This window comes from Gekko japonicus, unplaced genomic scaffold (genome assembly GCF_001447785.1).
Source record: "Gekko japonicus isolate JY-2015 unplaced genomic scaffold, Gekko_japonicus_V1.1 scaffold1124, whole genome shotgun sequence".
Lineage (NCBI taxonomy): Eukaryota > Metazoa > Chordata > Lepidosauria > Squamata > Gekkonidae > Gekko > Gekko japonicus.
The window spans coordinates 185,507-199,998 of NW_015168681.1; positions in this window are offsets into that span (position 1 = coordinate 185,507).

The window sequence follows — 14,492 nt, forward strand, 5'->3', positions numbered from 1 at the left end:
GTAAACTGGAGGTTATCTGAATGGAGTGGTCGTTCCAAAAACTTTTTGGTAAGATTTCTGGCTCAGAGGTCAGGTGAGTAAATGGGTAGGAAAAATCAGCAAAAGAACTAATTTTAAAGGTTAAAATCAGGGGAAGATGATCACTAGCGATGAAATCCCCTACCTCAAAATTCAGAACACGACGTTCCAAAGCAGGGAACACTAGAAAGTAATCCATTATGCTACTTCCTTTTGTAGAAATAAAATTAAATTCGCTGGCTTTAGGGAAGTGGGTAAGTCCATTCAGCCATAGTCTGTTAAATTGAAGACAGAACTTAGTAAGATGTAAACCAGCCATGTTTGTATGGTTATCTTTGGACAGTCTTTCTGGGGAGAGGAAAGGGGAAGGGGAACATTTTGATTGCGTTCAAGAGCTCTGAAGAAAATTGAGTGATCTTTTCCTGCTCTCGCATTGAAAATATACCAATTAGAAATTTCCTTTCTAATGTTTTCATAGAAGTGGATAAGTGTTCCCAATGTTGAGAAAGAAAGGGCATAGCTATCTAAGGAGGAGGGCACATATAAATTCATAATAATCAAAATAAAACTTCCAAAAACAAGTTTGACAGCTAGTTCTGTAGAATTATCCAATGGTAGCACATTAATGTCACATTTTAGGGACAAGGAAACAAAGATAAATAGCCCAACTTGGAGATGACCTTTGAGTTTAACTCTATAGGCTGGAAGAGAGAAGGAATTAAACCATTCCTGGTGAATAGGACCATGTTTCCTGGAAGAGTACAAGATCAAAGTCTTTTATGTAGCAAAGGAAGTCAGCATCATTGGCTTTACTCCTCCACCCTGCAACATTCCAAGAAATAATTTTTATTGCAGTAGGAGGAGGAGCAGATGTATGTCAGTTTGCTGTAGAGTTGGTCCAGAGAGTTATCCATATAATGGAATACACAGCCATTGACTGGGCCACTATGGAAGTCAGAAGTTGCTTGCCATGGGTCATATTGAATTATTGTCCATGTAGGTCCCATGTAGGTCCCTCAGCATATCCTTTGGATAGTTAAAGGGGATTCTTTCCTCTCCATTTAAGTGGAAATACTGGCTGGATCCAATCCATTTTTTAAAAAAACACAACTGTTAACATTGTTTCAGTAGAAATGAGCAAGAGTCCAGTAGCACCTTAAAGACTAACAAAATATGTGGCAGGATAGGAGCTTTCATGTCTCACTGCTCATTTCTTCAGATACGGCTAGAATGGGAGTCAATCTGTCCCATTTATTGGAAAGTGAAGTGATTTCAGAGGCCTAATGACACTAGCAGGCAAATGAGAATAGCAGGTCAATGACAATAGCAGGTGTGATTGGATTTAGGTGAGATATGCAGAGGGATAATAGGCGTGGTAGTCAAATTGATGGTATTCCCAATAGTAATGTATGGCTGCGAGAGTTTGACCATAAGGAAGGCCAAGCACCAAAGAATAGATGGTGCTGGAGAAAACTAGACTGCAAGGAGATCAGTCAGTCAGTCCTAAAGGAAATCAACCCTGACTGTTCCCTTGAAGGCTAGATACTGGCCATGTCCACACTGGCGGCTTGGAGCAACATGGTGCTGCCTCTAATTGAACCATTTTAAAGTGTTGTGGGGCATATCAACCACACAGCATACCCTGCTATGGGTTACCCATGGGGACATCCCATGGTAAAGCATCCACATTATTGCAGCACCTCAGCCATGGCGCATGCTGCCAAAAAGATTCTAAAATTCATGCACATGCATAGGAGCACATGTGTGAACACATGCACATGCATGCAGACATGCATGTGCACACATGCATATATGGGCAATTTAAAAGAAAAAGAAAAAGATGCCTCCCCAGCGGCAGAATGGATCTACAGGTTCAAACTACCAAATCCATTCTACATGCGCTGCCCCGTGTTCAGACACGTGATGAATGCATGGGGAACTGAAAACACCACTTGTGATGTGGTGGCTTTTTAACCCAGCTCCAAGTCGTCCTGTGATGAGATAAGTATGGCTGGGGAATGCCTGACAGATGTGGCTGTCTGACTGTGCCCATTTGATCTGGAGGGGAGGAGTGCCTGTGTTGGGTCAAACTGCCCATGTGATCATGGCCACTGAAGCTGAAGCTCTCATACTTTGGCCACCAAATGAGAAGGGAGCACTCATTGGATGCTGGAAATGATTGAAGGTAAAAGAAGAAGCTGCGGTGGCTCAAGTGGTTAAGATGCTGAACTGCAGGCTGTGGAAGGTCAGTAGTTCAGCAGTTCAAGACTCGGTTGCCGCAAGGCGGGGTGAGCTCCTGTCTCTAGTTCCAGCTCCTGCCAACCTAGCAGTTCGAAAGCAAGAAATTGCAAGTAGATAAATAGGTACCACTTCGGTGGGAAGGTAACAGCGTTCCGGCCACATGACCACGGGAATGTCTTCGGACAGCGCTGGCTCTTCGGCTTTGAAACGGAGATGAGCACCGCAACCCTAGAGTCGGATTCGACTGGCTTTCGAGCAAGGGAACCTTTACCTTTACTAAAAGAAGAAGGGGACAACAAAGGACGAGATGGTTAGACAGTGTTATTGATGCAATGAACATGAAACTGAGCAAACTCCGGAGGACAGTGGAAGACAGGAGGGCCTGGAGTGGTGTGGTCCATGGTGTCGTGAAGAATTGAACTCAACTGTGCTACTGATCAACAATAACAACAACAGGTGTGGAGAAATCAGCATTGGAATGAGCCAGGAAACCCCAGTCTTGATTCAATCCAAGTGGATGCATTTTCTTGAGCTTCATTATCAATGATCAATTGCAATTCAGTTAACATTGTTTAACATTTTAATGCTGTTTTTCAACAGAAGTGTCCTCACAGTAGTTGGTTATAACAGCTGAAGAGAATAGACCTCAGCTAAAATTGCCTTCAAAAACAATGAGGAATGAATGGCTCTTGCCTTCACTTCCTCTGATGTCCTCATTGACTGTGGTTGAAAAGTTGGCAGAATGGCAGCTCTCTGCTGGAACAGGCTCCAAGCGGGTTAAAGAGATGCACAGCTACTGCTTCTGCTTCCTGTGATGCCAGCTGGAAGCTGGAAAGAAAGGATCCAATCAGTATATATTCAGACAAAGCATACTATGAGCAGATGGATAATCATAATATGTATGTGCTTGTACATGCACATGTCTTTCAGAGTGTAATGTCTAGCAATGTCATTTTCTCACCTAGAAATTGCATCCATATCTTTAAATGCTTTGAGGCACCCAAATGGGATATTAACTCTGTGCTTCCTATATGCTTCCCTCCCGGAGCTCCTTTGATCCATCAGCCTAATCTTCTTTTTCTGATCCAAAATCAGGGTCAAACTATATGGTATAGTTTTTAAAGGAATAATTTATTTTAAAACTATAGAGTCCAAACAGGCTCTGTTTACCGACTTATCTCTCTCTCTTGCTCTCCGTCTCTGGAGCTTCTCAAGACTGTGCTTTTCTTAAGAAAACCTCCAAAGTACAGTTTCAAAAACACTTTCCCCACACTGCACTATATATCCAAGCAGCCTCCTCCAGCAATCCCATTGGCCACCAGCTGCCATCCTGCCAGGAGTTTGAAGTGCTGCTTCCAATATTCTCTCATGTGCATGCTCAGATGACAAATGATTAAAAAGCTGCCTAACCACCCACTCCATGGTTGTCGCACAGCAGTAATCTAATCAATCAACCATGGAGAGAGTGTGCTGTGAAGCAGGTTGAGGGTAGAATGTGTGACCAAAACTCTCCATTACAAAAAATCCTGGATTAATTAGAGGCGGGGCCAGACTGTGCTAATACTGTCAACTGACCGCAGCCTTAGTAGACCAAAGCACATGGCAGAAAAGCCATACTGAAAGAGTAACAGTGAAATCCTGTGCAGAGGTACTCCAGTCGAAGCACATTGATTTCCATAGATTTAGACTGGAATAACTCTTCATAGGATTGCACTATAAATATTTCTTTTGAATTAAATAGGACAAACCTTTCTTTATGCTTGTTCATAACTCCTCTGAAGATTATATACCCACATCCACTGTTGTGACCACCATTACAAGTTCCGCACATCATCATCTCTCAGAATTGTTGGATGAGAGTCCTTCTGCCTGAATTTCTCAAAATCTGTGAGTGCCTGGAGTCTTGAGGCTATATACATTTGCTCATGGTTAAAATGAGTGGAGCCTTGACCTGAATAGCCTAGGCCAGCCTGATCTTGTCAGATCTTGGAAGGTAAGTAGGTTGGCCCTGGTTAGTATTTTGATGAGTGTCTACAGTTGGGAAGTCTACAGTTGCTACACAGAGACAGGAAATGGCAAACCACCTCTGAATGTCTCTTGCCTTGAAAACTCCACAGGGTTACCATAAGTCAGTGGTGACTTAACAACAAGATTAAAAAGTGAGAAGACAAAGGCATAATGTAGGAAATATCTGTAAAGTATGCCAGTCTTTTAAAGGCCTTTTTTGATTCCTTGTTTCTATGCTTTTTTGTCTTTTTTGTAATTACATTTTTATTGTAATTTTTGCGTACATTATGCTACATAGCAATGTAATCCAAAGAAAAGGGTGTTTACAATTGTGACAGACAGTAAATGGTTAGTGTTGTAACCTGATCTGGGAACCCTGAATGACAGGGGATTTGAATGGAATTCTTCAGTTGAGAGAGTCTGTTAGGAGCAGCAGTTGAGAGTTGACAGTTAAGAACTGACAGTTGACTGGGAAGGAAGGTTAAGGGAGTGAGAGCATCAAGAAGGATCCTCATTCAAACCTGAGGGAAATAGGTCCTAAGGGGGGGGGTGATCCATAGCAAGTCTAAAGGAAGCAGCTTCTAAAAGAAGGGGGTGATCCTGAGCTAGTGGATAAGGAAGGAAACTGTAACTTGTTTGAATGTTCCTACCTTCATCAACTCTAGTGTTTTAGACCAAGAAGGTTATGCTAGTTTATGTAAGAAAAACTTCCAAGAAATCTTTCACTTCAAGTTTTAAAGACCTGTCTGAATAACGGAAACAGTTACTCATTTGTGACAAATTATATAGCATTTATTTGGATACAAGGCTACCTCATTCCTGTCAGTTCGGTGGTATCCTTTTTTAAAAAATGTACTTCATGCACACGCAGAAGCGCTCATTTAAAACATCACTCCATGACAGCCAAGTACTGCAGCCCCTCTCAGCCTCGGGTGGTATCCTTTTTAAAAAAATGTCCTTCATGCACACGTAGAAGCGCTCATTTAAAGCACCACTTCATGACAGCCAAGTACTGCAGCCCTTCTCAGCCTCCTCCACTTTGTCTCTCTTCCTTGGAATGCATGGGGAACATCTTTACATGCAGATTTACATGAGAGTAGCCCCACTGACTTCAGTACACTTACTCTTGTGTCAATCATGGGGTGCTCTCAAACAGCAACTCTGAAGGCTTTCCAACCCCAAGAAACATGAGAGTGGGGTTTTTTTGTGTGTGTGGGGTGGTTTGTTGCTCATAAACAACCCACCCAGGAGCTCCCGATCCAGACAGAATGTTTGGATGCAGAAATGTGCAAGTGGTGATTAACAACCCTGGGGCAAGGATCTGCTTATGCGCTCATCGCTAACTGAATTTTTAAAATGGCGCAAAGACAGAAGTGTGCGATCAGACTTCCCAAATGCAGTGCAATGGATTGATCAGACATTCAGAAATGTGGGGTGAAACTGCTGACATCTGTAAAGAGCAAACATTCCCCAGTGTCAAATAACTCCAACTCGAAGATGGGTGAGAATGATGTGGAATGGGAGACAGATGTTGCTGTCTGAACCTGCATTTTAAATCCACAGGACAACAGCAATAACATTGGATCAAACAGCTTGTCTGATCACAGCCTCAGTCAGGGCTGAATTCTCAATGAAATCTCCTCCTCAGCATTCGGCTCTAAAACCGATCTCTGCTCAGCTGGTGCTAACCAATCAGATATCTTGGAACAGCCTGTCACTAAGGCTCTCTGGTTTTGTGAAGAATTAACCCTTCAGAGTCCTGCATCTGTTGATACAACACTTCTAAGCTTTAAAAAGTGCAGTCCGTCACAGAGGGCTATACGATGCTTGTTATCTACCATCTAAACTTGCAGAGGTCCCTTAATACCAAAATCCTCCAGTAACATTATAAGCCATTCTAATTCTCTGCACACTTCAGAAGGAGAAACAAATTGTGCTTTAGTAGATAAGTGGGCAACATTTTCTTGTTTTTGACTTGCCCAGTTTATAGCACCACCCCCATAGAAAAATACATAACCACTAGTGGATCTTCGATCTGATCTTTCTCCAGCTCAATCTGCATTAGCACATCCCAACAGTGTGGGATTATTAGTTGCTAGCCATCTCAATTGAAAGTGTGCAGTACCCTTTAAGTACTTCCTCACCCTTTTAACTGCAGTCCAATCTTTTGTGGTGGGTGTGCTAACCCTTACAGTTGTTGTAACATCTGGTCTTGTCATCGCTGTGTAGCTGTTGTTATCTGGTAGTGGTTCATCGGGTACCTTTTCTTTGTAGAAGCCTGATTCCACTGGTGTGGGCACTGGATTAATACCTTCCAGGCCCAGGATTTGCAATAGTTCCAGCATCTTCTGCTTTTGACTAAGAAGATAACTTCCATTTGGTTCCCATTCAATCTGAATTTCCAAGTAAAATTTAGCATTACCTAGGTGTTTGACTTCTATAACCTTGTTTAGCTAGGATATAATCTCAGCACAGTCTTTTTAATTTTCATGGCAAATAATCAGATTCTCAACACAGGTCAGAATAAATGTCCATTTTCCATCTTTGTGTCTGCTATAAAGACAGGGGTCAGCTTTGCCTTGTCTGAAACCCTGACTGAGTAGCATCTTGGTCAGTTTATCTGACCACACTTTCACAGTTTGTTTAAACCTATAAAGACCCCTTTGAAGTTTACAGACTAGATGTTAATTCTTTTGATTTGTAAACCCTGGTGGTTTTTTCATTCATTCTTAATGCTTTAGTGTTTTGTTTGCATTTTTCTGGAAGCTGAAATGCTTAGGAGGATCCTAATTGTGGAATATTTTACAACTGGGTACAAAAATTTGGTCATAATCTGATCCATAAATCTGAGATAATCCCCTTTCCACTAGTCTGTCTTTTTATCTCATAACGTCACCTTTTGCATCCTGCTTAGTCTTAAAGACCCACTTACACCCAATGGCATTCTTACCCTTAGGAGATCAAGAGAATCCATGTGTTCTTCTTATGCAGAGCATCCATTTCTTCTTGTGTTGTTTTCCTCCACTTGCTTGCTTCCAGGGTCTCACCAGCTGGTTCAGGAACTTGCACATTCACCTTCTCTTCTGGTTGACCATCTGGTTGTGCCTGCATCATGACTGCATCCATTGGCTCTGGGCAATACACCAGCAGATGGTTGTTGTCACCATCTCCCTCTGGACAGTCATCTGTCACAACAGTCTAGTTGTTCCTTGGTCGCTCATCCAACTGCATCACTCTGCTTGTAGTAATTTGTGCTTAGGTTTAGAATTTTGTATCCCTTGCTCTCTGGAGAGTAGCCTTCAAAGATGCCCTGTTCAGCGGTGGGTGGTAGTTTAGATCTCTTTTGGTATATGACTTGGCTCCAAACACCCTAATGTATTCTATGCTTGGCTCTCATAAGGAGTGTGGCTTTGGTCGGCAATCTGTTTTGCAAGTAGGCTGCTGTTATGTCACCTTCTCCCCAGTGCCTATAGGAAAGGCCTGAGTCAATTAGCATGCACAGATCCCTTTGGAGTGCCTCACAATCCTCCCTGGTTCTCACCACCCTGAACAACTTTGTGTCATCTGCAAATTTAGCCACCTCACTGCTTACTCCCAATTCCAAATCATTAATAAACAAGTTAAAAAGCATCGGGCCGAGTACCCACTTTCTGTTTCCTATTAATTAGCCAGCTTTTGATCCACAAGAGGACTTGTCCTTTTATCCCATGACTTTTCAGCTTACTTAGGAGACTTTGATGAGGAACTTTATCAAAAGCTTTCTGGAAGTCAAGGTCAACAACATCTACTGGGCCCCCCTTGTCCACATGTTTGTTTACATTATCAAAAAACACAAGATCTTTCCTTACAGAACCCATGCTGAGTCTGCCTCAGTACTATGCTTCTTTTGGTATAAGCGAAATTGTTGCTTCTTTCCACGATTCTGGTATTTTCCTTGTTGTTCTTATTTCATTTGTCAAAAGTTCAAAAGTCGGGGTTTGCTCTTCTTTAAATTTCTTATAAAACTTTACGGTAAAACCATCTGGTCCTGGAGCTTTCCCTAGCTTTACCTCCTGAATTGCCTTATAAATCTCTTCTTTCGAAATTGGACTATTTAACATTTTCTTAATACCTTCTGAAATTTTTGGCATTTTCAAATTGTCCAAATACTTTCTGATTTTTTCTTTATCTATTGACTTCTTTTGAAAAAGATTTGCATAATACTTAAAAATGCTCTTTTGATTCCATTACTATCTACAATTTCTTTATCTCCTTCTATTATTTTATTTATTATTTTGTTCTCCCGTCTTTTCTTCAATTGCCACACCAAAAACTTTTCTGGTTTATTTGCCCCTTCAAATGATTTCTGCTGTAGCTTTTTCAAATTCCAATAAATTTCTTGATTCATCAGTGTGTTTAACTGCTCTTGTAAAATTTGAATCTCCTTAAGTCGTTTCTTTTTCCCCGGTCTTTTCTTTAATTCTTTTTCCTTTACTCGAATTTTTTCCAGTTTATTGGTTTGTTGTTCCAGTCTCTTTTTCCTTTCTCTGCTATTTAAGGATATTAATAGTCCTCTCATTACTTTCTTTATACGCGTCCCAAACTGTTTATATCTGTATACCTTGAGTCAAATTCGTTTGAAAAAAATGTTTGGTTTCTTTACTTATGGTGTTTACAATTTCTTGTTGATCCAACAAATCTTCATTCAGTTGCCATCTAGGTTTTCTTTTCCCCTCTTTGGATATCCATAATATTGGGTTATGGTCTGAGTTTACTTTCGGCATAATTTCCACTTTTTGTGTTTTTAAAACCAAGTCACCAGTCATCCATATCATGTCGATCCTAGAAAAAGAGTCATGACTATTAGAATAAAATGTAAAGTCTTTGGTTGTGGGATTCAATTTTCTCCATAAATCCTCCAACTTTTCTTGTTTAACCAATTTGAAAAAAAACTTTTGGTAATTTTCCTATCTTTTCATCCAACTTCTTCGATTTCCAGTCCAGCTTATTATTAATCATACCATTAAAATCTCCCATTAGTATAATCTGATCATAGGTCACCTGGTCCAAGTCTTGAGTCAAGTCCTCGAAAAATGTCTCCTTTGCTCCATTAGGAGCATAAATATTTACAATCAGGGTTTTCTTTTGGTGCATAGTAAATTCCACTGAAATGTACCATCCATCTTTATCTTTAAAAATTTCTTTAGGTTCAAATTCCTTTTTGATATATATCACTGTACCTCTATTCTTTTTCCCTGCCAGTGAATAAAATTCTTCTCCTAGTTGTTTGGCAACCAAATATTTGAAATCTTGCTTTTTAATATGGGTTTCTTGCAGGCAAATTATATTACATTTTTGTTTTCCCAGCCAATGTTTCACAATTTTTCTTTTGTTGGGTGAATTAAGTCCATTTACATTCCATGATATTAATTTTTAATCCATCATGTTGCCAAATTACTTATCTCCAAAATCTTTAGAGTTATCAAACATGAATCGGAGCATTTGTTCTGCTGTCTTAATCGTATGTTTTTGGCTTTGAAAGTTGAAGCTTACTCCTTGCGGTATTTCCCATCTATATCTTATGTTCAACTGTCTCAGTTTGTCTGTCAGCCTCCTGTATTCTTTCCTGTCTTGAGCAATTGCTCTAGGAAGCTCTTTCATTATCATTATCTTTTTTCCTTCCATTTCCAATGGTTCAGTGAATTGCTTCCTAAATATAACCTCTTTCATCCGTTTTGTTAGTAACTGTACGATCACATCCCTTGGCAAATTTTTCTGTTGTGCATATGCTGAGTTCACTTTGTAAATCAAGTCAAAGTCATATTCTATGTCATCAACGTCTTCCTGTAAATACTCTACAAAGGCTTTGATCACCCTAGTATGGATATCTTCGTCCAATTTCTCTTCCACCCCTCTCAGTCTAAGATGGGTCTGCATAGCTCTATATTCCATCATTGTGTCTATCCGTTTATTTTCTTTCACCACTGCTTCCACCTTTTTATCCATATCTTGTGTTTTTTGCTCCATTTCAGTGGACTTTTGTGATAAATTTTGGAATTCTTTCTTAATTTCTCCCACTTCCTTTTTAAGATCAGCCACCTCTGATACTACCAGTTCTTTCATTGTGGCCATATTTTTTTCTTGAACTTCCTCCATCTGCTTTCCCAGTCCTTGAATAGCCTCCATCATCCTTTTTTCCATAGCTTCCATTGTTGCTTGCCATTCCTGTTTGTCTTTAACCTTGGCCATCTTTGGGCTCGACCACGTCGCAGCTCTCTGTCTCTGTCTTAGATCCGTTGTTAAAACTTGTTGAAACTCCACAAACTTAAAGTAAAATTTCACTTACACAGTTCAATTGTCCATTATGCGCTTAGCCGAACCGAAAAAAAAAGCTCTATTTTACATACGTTATTCTTAAAGTGTATGGTAAATCCTTTTTCTGAGAGTGTGGGCACACTTAGCAAATTTGCCTTTAGATCAGGAATGTATCTGCAGTAATTTCAGTTCCACCATCACCTACTTGGCAATTTAGTCTAACTTTTCCTTGTATGTTTACTTGATTTCCATTGGCTAGGTGCACTTTTCCTGAAGCATTTGTGTCCAGTTCATCAAACAAATTAACATCTCATGCCATATGTTTCGAAGCACCACTATCAATTACTCAAGGCTTGTGGTTTTCATTCATTTGTACTAAATGAGATACACAATAATTAAATTGCTTTCTTTGGGAGAAACCTTTCTGTCTCTGTGAGTGTGAGATTGCTGCTGGTGCTGGCATTTGCATTTCTACTGAGCAAGCATTCCCTCTAGATATGACCTGGCTTGTTACAGTTGAAGCAGTGAGGGACTTTTTTCCCTTTGGAGTTGGGCTTTCTGTGTACAATTGGCTTAGTTCCTGCTGCTCTTGACCTGGCCTCTCGGACCATGTAACTTAAGTCAATCTTGCTTTTGTGCTGCTCATGATGGCCCTTTTGTTTACAGTTCTCAGCACTTATCAGCCCCAGAACACCTTTCAATTTATAATCTTTCCCATTAAATGCTGAAATAAATGCACAATGAGATTCAGGTATGGAATTTGTAAATCCTCATCTAACACTTTACCAGCAAATGCAAGCTTGTATAGTAACATTTCTATATGGGTCTGTGCATTTCCACTTTCTTGTAGCCTAATTGAGAAAAGTTCTCTAAAAAAAAGAAATCTTGCTAGCCTGGTCTTGCTTTTTATAGACCTTTCTTAAGGCTTCAATCATCCCTTCTGCAGTTTCTTGACCTTTTATGTATACCAATTGGGAATTAGACAGTGTATTAATAATCAGATTTTGTGCTTTACTGTTTGCATTCTCCCATCGTGATCCCATTCTTAGGCCCTGAAGGCCATGGAGCAGTTAATGGGGGGGGGGAACCCTTTTCCTTCTTGAACTGATGCTCAATTCTAAAAAGCCATGAATTGAAATTATCTTCTCTAAGTTTCTCTAGGATTGCATATTGTTGGGTCATAGTTTTGCAATTCAAAAGGATGGGAGAGAGAAAAAAAGGTTATTTCTGCACTCATAGCTCAGGACCAACTGTTAAGCAAATTCCCAGCAATTTTTGTTCTTGCCAGCAGCTGGTGAAGCTTTATAATTGCTCAAGGAAAAGAAAAACAAATAAATAAGAAAAAATCCTATTTAACTTTTAAATTCACTCTAGGGTTCCATAACCCTATTTGGATATTTGGTTAATATTGCCCAGTTTTGCCCAATAAATAAGTAAATAAGTGCAGTAAATAAGTCTCTCAAGAAGTATATTGCAAAAAAATTATAATAATTACATTTAGTCAAGTAGATCCAGTTCACATTCAGGTTGGAGTCAAAATAAGGGAAAGAAGGACTTGTGAAGCAAATGAGAGGACAAAGCGAGAGAGATAGAGAGAGACAGAGGAGGGGTTAGAGTGCCCAGTTAAGACAAAGAGAGGCATTCCATTCAAGCAGATAACACCTATACACACTTAGGGTGCTATAACAACCCCACCCCCAATGTCCAGGCATGCTGAGTCATTAACTCCAACAAAGTGCCTACCTAAAAATCATATACAATCATGGGAAATTAGTGGCCCAGAATTTGAAGTGGTCTTTCCAGAAATCCCAATTAAATGCAGAGAATTCCCGGGAGTGTGGGAAGAGTTTGAAGTTCCTATACTTTTTGGGAATGACTTGGCCTCACAAGCCAAATAGGTTAATGTAGTGACCAGGAGTAGGCCTCAAATTAAGGCTTCAGAATTGCCTACTAGGCCAGAAGCTAGTGGTTGCTACAGAAACAGAATGTAACAACTCAGCAGAACAAATCCAGGCAGAGCCAGGTGTGAGTAAATCTGAAACTTTAATGCAGAACATTCCTGCGGTACAATTTTTAACTGAACAAAGGAAAGACGATTCTTTACAGGGACTGTGGCAACAAGCTGAGACATCTTCACAAGAAATAACAATAGAGAATCCTTGTTTGTTTAAGGTCATAGGCCAGAGACTTTATAGAGTGTTTATGAGGTGAAAATGTGCTACTATATGGGAGAAGTATAAACAGCTGGTTATCCCAAGAAAACATAGATTGCAGCTTCTACATCTTGTCCATGAAACAACCATGTCTGTACATTTAGGAATTAACAAAAACTATATCGGTTAGAAGGTGAATTTATTGACCCAATCTGGGAAAAGATATCAGAGCTTTTTTCAAGTCTTGCCAAGCATTTCAGCAAGTGGGCAAGGCTCAGGAGAAAACAAAAAGATGTTTACAACCTGTTCCACTTGTGACAGAAGTGTTCTCAAAGATAGGTTGTGTATATTGTAAGAAAAGGCACTAGAGCAGCCTGGCATGGGAATAAATACATTCAATTTTTTTTTGGTATTATTCAATTGAATTCCCAGAAGCCATCCCTTTTAAGGACATTGGAGCTAAAACAGTAGCAGAAGCCTTGTTGACTATGTTTACTAGGATAGGCTTTCCACAAGAAATGGTCACGGGTTTGGGAACCACATTCATGTCCCAGGTAATGAAGAAGTTGTTGCAAGCTTGTTCCATTAAACATCTCACCGCCACAGCTTATCACCCCCAAGCAAATTGACTAAATGAAAGATTCATTGGCACCTTGAATAACATTCTGGATCTATGCAGTACAGCATCCTAATGACTGGGATCAAAGACTTTAACATCTTTTATTTGGATATTGAGAAGTATCACAAGAAAGTTCTAGATTTAGTTCTTTTGAATTACTGTTTGGGCATAATGTGAAAGGACCAATTGGCATCCTCAAGGAAGCATGGGCAGGCAGAGAGAACATTGAAAACAACGATATAGTCACCTATCTACAGGAGCTACAAGAGAATCTTCAGGAACTGAGAATTACTGCTTCAGACAACATGCATTCAGCCCAGCAAAAACAAACGACCTGGTACTATGTCATGGCCAGAGAGAGAATCCTCAAGTTGGGAGACCAAGCCCTTGTTTTGAAACCTCAGACAAAGCACAAGCTGGAAGTAGCATAGGAAGGACCTTTTAAAATTGTTAACCAGGTTTCTAGTGTAAATTATTTAGTCAATGTAAATCCTGAAGGGGGACAATGTAAGTTATTGCATGTAAACATGTCAAAACCTTACCACAACCAAGGTAATCTAGTCCTTATGGCCTGGGAAGGAGAAAAGGAGGAAATTGAACTAAAGAGATATTGAAAGATAACAAAGGACAGTACGGTGAATGAAGTTCTTAGCACCAACCCTTTCAGAAGATCAACAACAGCAAGTTAAAAAGTTAACTTAGCACCAACCCTTTCAAAAGATCAACAACAGCAAGTTAAAACGGTCTTAATGGATTATCAGTCCAAGTTTTCAAACTTCCCAGGGAGGACTCAGTGCAGCATAAGATAGATACTGGAGATACCAGGCCTATTGCTCTTCCACCTTACAAAGTAACTGACCCTAATGCCACCAGTACTGAAAGGGAGGGTAAAGAGATGCTTAACCTTGGACTTACTGTACACTCAGAAAGTCTTTGGGCCACACCAGTTATTTTAGTTCCAAAATTGGATCAAATGGTAAGATCTTGTGTGGATTATAGATAACTGAATAAAGTGACAGTCCCAAATGTATATCCTAAGCCCATGGTGGATGAATTAATTGAAACAATTGGTGCTGCACATTTTATTTTCGTATTAGATTTGACAAAAGGGTATTGGCAGGTGGCCATGAGTCCTAAAGACCAACTCAAAACAGCCTTTG